Genomic DNA, 7,126 nt, shown 5'->3' with positions numbered 1-7,126 from the left:
GGAGAGCAGTGGCATGATCTCGGCTCACTGCAGACTTGACTTCCTCCACTTCCCAAGCTCGGGTAATCCTCCTGCCTCAGTACCGCCCAAGCAGCTGGGACTACAGGTGCATGCCACCATGCCTGGCTAATTTTTTGTAGAGATGGGGTTTCGGCATGTTGTCCAGACTGACCTTGAACTCCAGGGCTCAAGTGATCTGCTCACCTTGGCCTCCCAAAGTGCCAGGATTACACACATGAGCCACTATGTCCAGCCAAATATCTTTATAATAATACTAATAAACTGCCAGTAGGAAGTTTGGCATAATGTGTCACTTCAATTATAAATCACAGATGATTTTACTTGATATAGTCAGCTAGAGATAATCCACAGGGGGTAATTTTATTTATTATTATTTTAAATGCTACTAAATTTTGTTTTTATCTAGCCTGCTAATTTTCTGAATGAAGCTGTAGTTGGCATTTGATTGATTTGGCTGTGTCCACAACCAAATCTCATCTTGAATTCTCAAGTATTGTGGGAGGAACTCAGTGGGAGGTAATTGAATCATGGGGGGCAGGTCTTTCCCATGCGGTTCTCATGATAATAAGTCTCACAAGATCTGATGGTTTTTAAAAAGGGACTTTCCCTGCTCTCTCTGTTTGCCTGCTCCCATCCATGTAAGATGTGACTTGCCCCTCCTTGCCTTCCACCATGATTGTGAGGCTTCCCCAGCCATGTGGAACCGTAAGTCCATTAAACCTCTTTCTTTTGTAAATTGCCCAGTCTTGGGTATGTCTTTATCAGCTGCGTGAAAATGGACTAATATAGCATTTACCAGTGTCTGACTTATAGTAACTGTGGCAGAGCCTACTAATTGTCTGTTCAACTTCCATTCTCAAATTCTTACTTCCTAACAGAACCTCTACATCATTGATGATAGCAGTTCTACCAGTAAAAAGATACATTTCCAGCTCCCTTGCAGCTAGGTGTGGTCATGTGACTGAATTCTGTCCAATGAGATATACACAGAAACTGGTAGATATATTTCCAAGTTGTCTTATTAAAAAGTGGGAACAGACAAATGGAGAATATTTTCCTCCCTCTTCCTCCTTCCTGCTGACTGAGAAGTGAGCATGACATCTAGCGCTCCAGCTCCTATCTGAAACCATAAGGTGACCTGGAAGATAGAAGTTGTGCACTGAGTATGGTGAGCAGAAGACAGAAGAGCCCACATCTCTGATGATTTTGAGGAGCTGCCTCGGATCATTTTCCTCAACTTCTTTTACCTGAGAGTCATGTTCTAATATCACTGTTCTTGCAGGTTCTGCTATTTGTGTTTGAATTGATCCTAATGGATGTAATAGGTAATCAGAAAATAATTTTTTCAGAGAATGGATGGAGTACATGCATATGGTGGTTATAGTAGTCAGCTCAGGTTGCCATAACAAAATACCACAGACTGAATGGCTTAAACAATAGAAATTTATTTTCTCACAGTTTTGGAGGCTAGGAGTCTAAGATAAAGGTGCTAGCGGGGTTGGTGTCTGGTGAGACCTCTCTTTCTGGCTTGTAGATGATCATCTTCTTGCCATGTCTTCACGTAGCCTTCCCTTAGGCTCATGCAGAGAGAAGGAGAGAGAAACATTTCTGCTATCTCATTCTTTTTGTATAAGGACATTGATCCTATCGAATTAGGTCCCCACCCTTATAACCTCACTTAATCTTAGTTACTTCCCTTAAGTCCCTATCACCAACACAGTCACATTGGGACTTAAGGCTTCAACATATGGATTTTGGGGGACACAATTCTGTCCATAACAGCAGTCATCTCTTGTCTCACCAGTTCTCCTCTTCTAGGACCTGCTCTTTTCCTCCTATCCACATGTTCCTTCAGTATCACTCTGATTAGCTAGCAGCAGTTGATTGGTGTGAAGTATATACCTGATCCAAGCTAGACCAATCAAAGGTTTTCCCTAGGAATTTTGCAATTAGGCCCGAGAAAGAGCCAGACTCCCTCCAGTGACAGAGTGTTGGGTGGCAAGTTCAGAAGCTGTCAGTCTTACTTTTCTCCATGTGGCCAGAATAAAAGGAAGATGGCCCATAGACACAGAATAAGAAGAATAATAAACAGATCCACAGAAAAGGACAGAGAAATGATGGAATGAGAACCCTGAATGCATTAGAATCCCTTGCTTTAATTGTTAACGGGGTTCATATTCATGACCCATGACCCATGAGAAACTTTATAATACAGCCTTCTTTTTTCCTTAGCTACTTAGAGTTGGGCTTCTATTATTTTCAATTTAGAGCCCTAGCTAATACAACTCTCCAAATTAAAAAAAAAAAAAAAAGAAAAGAAAGAAAGAAAAGAAAAGCTTTGTATTTTAGGCTCTTAGAACTTACATTATTGTCTTTTAATAATAGCAACAACCAATGGTGTTTGTTTTATCTTGTAAGCTAAATTATCTGAAATTAGGTAGGTACTAAAGTGGAAATAAATATTTGATGTTATTTTCAATAAATTGTTACTGGAGTTAAACCTCATGCTATCCTGACAGTTCCTGCCTACATCACCCTCTTTGCAATTGCAGATGGAAGAACTGGCAATAAATGCGATTCAGCTTGACGAAAACACCCTAAATATTAGAAACCTGTGAAGAACCACTGGATTGCCTTATCAAGTCATTGTGCACCCTATTTGGAAGTCTAAAATAGAACTAAAATTCTCATACTTTTACTTGTATAAATGCTTATAATTGTCATCTTTCCATCTCAGTGATTATTCCTGGGTAAATATACTGCAAATCATCTAAGAAGAGAAAAACCCCTCTGAATTACATGACTGAGTTTCAGAATGTGGGTAAAGTATGGCTAACCAAAATGTTCAAGCAAACTGATGCAAATTTTCTTTTCTATGACTGTGTAAGCAAAAATCTTTTGCACGATACTAAGTTTGATGTGGTGTAGCATGTAAAAGAGAAAGCACCTTTATCTGTGTGTGAGTGGAAACCAGGTAACCTTGTCATAAACTGGGGAAGAAATGACTTAAGTGTCAGCTCCCACATCTCCTACTGTGAATAGTTTTTAGGGGTACTAGGTGTTATAACCACGAACACACAAACTCAACAGAAACTAAATCTCAGTGCACAAAGAAAATGTATCTGCTATGAATTCATATTGGGCTCTTCCCACACATTATTTAATTTAATCTTTCAAACAACCTGTGAGGTAGATATTATTATCACCATTTTACACGGAGGAAATTGAGTCAGAGTGATGCTTTTTCTTGCCCTGCACCACTTACGTCATAAGTGGTGGAGCTGGTTTTGAATGTATTCACTTCACTCGCACCCCATGTGTCTGTGCTGTACTATGAATTCCTCAAGGGATGGGGACTGGTATTTAACTTGTGTCTTTAAATTGTCATGAAAGACTGGAGGCTTCTTCTTGGTAGGAAGTAATAACGTGTACAATACCAAGAATATAGCGGTTGTACTCAAGAGTATATTAAAGTCAGCAGGTGTGTGTAATAGAGGAGTTACAAAAGACTTATCTGTGAAACATGCTCAGATTCGGCAGTAATAAATTGTTTAAAAACTAGACTTGAGAAAATGATAAGGCTATTTATGACAAACCCATAGCCAATATCATAATGAATGGGCAAAAGCTGGAAGCATTCCCTTTGAAAACTGGCACAAGACAAGGATGCCCTCTCTCTCCACTCCATTAAACATAGTATTGGAATTTCTGGCCGGGGCAATAAAGCAAGAGAAAGGAATAAAGTGTATTCAAATAGGAAGAGAGGATGTCAAATTGTCTCTGATTGCAGACGACATGATTGTATATTTAGAAAACCCCATCATCTCAGCCCAAAATCTCTTTATGCTGATAAGCAACTTCAACAAACTCTCAGGATACAAAAATCAATGTGCAAAAATCACAAGCATTCCTATACACCAATGATAGACAACCAGAGAGCCAAATCATGAGTGAACTCCCATTCACAAATGCTACAAAGACAATAAAATACGTAGGAATATGATTTACAAGGGATGTGAAATACCTCTTCAAGAACTACAAACCACTGCTCAAGGAATCAGAGAGGACACAAACAAATGGAAAAACATTCCATGCTCATGGATAGGAAGAATCAATATTGTGAAAGTGGCCATACTGCCCAAAGTAATTTATAGATTCAATGCTATTCCCATCAAGCTACCAGTGACTTTCTTCACTGAATTAGAAAAAGCTACTTTAAATTTCATATGGAACCAAAAAAGAGCCTAAATAGCCCAGACAATTCTAAGCAAAAAGAACAAAGCTGGCACCATCATGCTACCTGACTTCAAACTATACAACAAGGCTACAGTAACAAAAACAGCATGGTACTGGTACAAAAACAGATACATAGACCAGTGGAACAGAACAAAGACCTCAGAAATAACACCACACATCTACAACCATCTGATCTTTGACAAACTTGACAAAAAAAGCAATGGGGAAAGGACTCACTGTTTAACAAATGCTGCTGGGAAAACTGGCTAGCCATATGCAGAAAACTGAAACTGGATTCCTTCCTTACACCTTATACAAAAATTAACTCAAGATGGATTAAAGACTTAAATGTAAAACTCAAAAGCATAAAACCCTAGAAGAAAACCTAGACAATACCATTCAGGACATAGGCATGTGCAAAGACTTCATAATGAAAACACCAGGAGCAATGGCAACAAAAGCCTAAATTGACAAATGGAATCTAATTAAACTAAAGAGCTTCTACACAGCAAAATAAACTATCATCAGCATGAACAGGCAACCTACAGAATGGGAGAACAGTTTTGCAATCTACCCATCTGACAAAGGTCTAATATCCAGAATCTACAAGGAACTTAAACAAAGTTACAAGGAAAAACAAACAACCCCATCAAAAAGTGGGTAAAGGATATGAACAGACAGTTCTCAAAAGAAGACATTTATGTGGCCAACAAACATATGAAAAGAAGCTCATCATCACTGGTCATTAGAGAAATGCAAATCAAAACCACAATGAGATACTGTCTCACACCAGTTAGAATGGTGATCATTAAAAAGTCAGGAAATGAGACGCTGGTGAGGCTGTGGAGAAATAGGAACGCTTTTACACTGTTGGTAGGAGTGTAAATTAGTTCAACCATTGTGGAAGACAGTGTGGCGATTTCTCAGGGATCTAGAACCAGAAATACCATTTGACCCAGCAATCCCATTATCGAGTATATACCCAAAGGATTATAAATCATTCTACTATAAAGACATCTGCACATGTATGTTTATTGCTATTTACAATAGCAAAGACTTGGAACCAACCCAAATACCCATCAATGATAGACTGGATAAAGAAAATGTGGCACATACATACCATGCAATACCATGCAGCCATTAAAAAGAATGAGTTAATGTCCTTTGCAGGGACATGAATGAATCTGGAAGCCATCATTCTCAGCAAACTAACACAGGAACAGAAAACCAAACACTGCATGTTCTCACTCATAAGTGGGAGTTGAACAATGAGAACACATGGACACAGGAAGGGGAACATCCCACACCGAGGCCTGTCAGGGGGTCAGGGGCAAGGGGAGGAAGAGCACAGGTTGATAGGTGCAGCAAACCACTATGGCATGTGTATATATATGTAACGAACATGCATGTTCTGCACGTGTATCCCAGAAATTAAAGTAAAATTTAAAATTTTTTAAAAATTAAAAAATAAAAATAAATTAAAAAAAAAATAGGCTTGAGAGGAAAGTGCGAGTAGTCACCACCACCAGCACAGCAGTGCCAGAGCCAAGAGGAGATCCTGGCCACTGCCCCTGCCTCCCGCCTGCCTTCAGCTGCCTCCATCCTCAGACCTGTTCCAGCAATCTCTTAAAATGATGGGTTAGGCTGGGCATGGCAGCTCATGCCTGTAATACCAGCATTTTGGTAGGCCAAGACAGGTGGATCACCTAAGGTCAGGAGTTCAAGACCAGCCTGGCCAATGTGCTGAAACCCCATCTCTAGCAAAAATATAAAAATTAGCTGGGCATAGTGGTGCAGGCCTGTAATCCCAGCTACTTAGGAGGCTGAGACGGAAGAATATCTTGAACCCCAGAAGCAGAGGTCACAGCCACGATGGTGCCACCACACTCCAGCCTGGATGATAGAACGAGACTGTGTCTCAAACAAGCAAACAAAATCATGGTGGATTACTATGAAGCTCTAGGTGTGTGGAGACAGGCCTCACCCGAGGATATTAAAAAGGCACACCAGAAACTGGCACTGAAGTGGCACCCAGACGAAAATCCTGAGAATAAAGAAGAAGCAGAGAGAAAATTCAGACAAGTAGCTAAGGTGTATGAGGTGTTGTCAGATGCTAAAAAACAGGACATCTATGACAAATATGGCAAAGAAGGATTAAATGGTGGAGGAGGAGGTGGAAGTCACTTTGACAGTCCGTTTGAGTTTGGCTTCACATTCTGTAAACCAGATGATGTTTTCAGGGAATTTTTTGGTGGAAGGGACCCATTTTCATTTGACTTCTTTGACGACTCTTTTGAGGACTTGTTTCAGAATCAAAGGGGTTCCCGTGGAAGCAGAAGCCAAGGGTCGGGGTAGTTTTCTCCACATTCAGTAGATTTCCATCTTTTGGATGTAGATTATCTTCTTTTGATACAGGATTTATTAATACTTCATTTGGGTCACTAGGTCATGGGGGCCTCGCTTCGTTTTCTTCCACATCATTTGGTGGTAGTGGGATTGGCAACTTCAAATCGATAACACTTCTGCTAAAATGGTTAATGGCAGAAAAATCACTACAAAGAGAATTGTCAAGAATGGTCAAGAAAGAGTAGAAGTTGAAGAAGATGACCAGTTAATGTCTTTAACAATAAATGTTAAGGAGCAGCTGCTGCACTTGGATAACAAGTAACTCAAGGCATCCACTTAACAGAAATGTGAAACTATAACAAGAACCATCTGAGGATTAATAGAAACTTTTTTTGTAGATTTCAAGGCAACTTGCCTTTCAGAATAATTGTACCTAAAGTATTTATAAACAGCTAATTGGAACCTCTATTTGTCATAGACTTTTGAGTTTATTGTTGGGACCCATAATAGAACCTTTTTTTTT

The 7,126-nt window shown here is 39.7% G+C and overlaps 1 pseudogene; it reads left to right on the top strand.

The window, feature by feature from the left end:
- Window positions 1-6,195: 6,195 nt before the first annotated feature.
- Window positions 6,196-6,925, top strand: LOC108532956 (dnaJ homolog subfamily B member 6-like; annotated as a pseudogene).
- Window positions 6,926-7,126: the final 201 nt, after the last annotated feature.

Source organism: Rhinopithecus bieti, unplaced genomic scaffold, assembly GCF_001698545.2.
Source record: "Rhinopithecus bieti isolate Rb0 unplaced genomic scaffold, ASM169854v2 scaffold_6380, whole genome shotgun sequence".
Classification (NCBI taxonomy): Eukaryota; Metazoa; Chordata; class Mammalia; order Primates; family Cercopithecidae; genus Rhinopithecus; species Rhinopithecus bieti.
The sequence above is the reverse complement of the archived record's forward strand: the minus strand, read 5'-3'. Positions and strand labels throughout refer to the sequence as shown.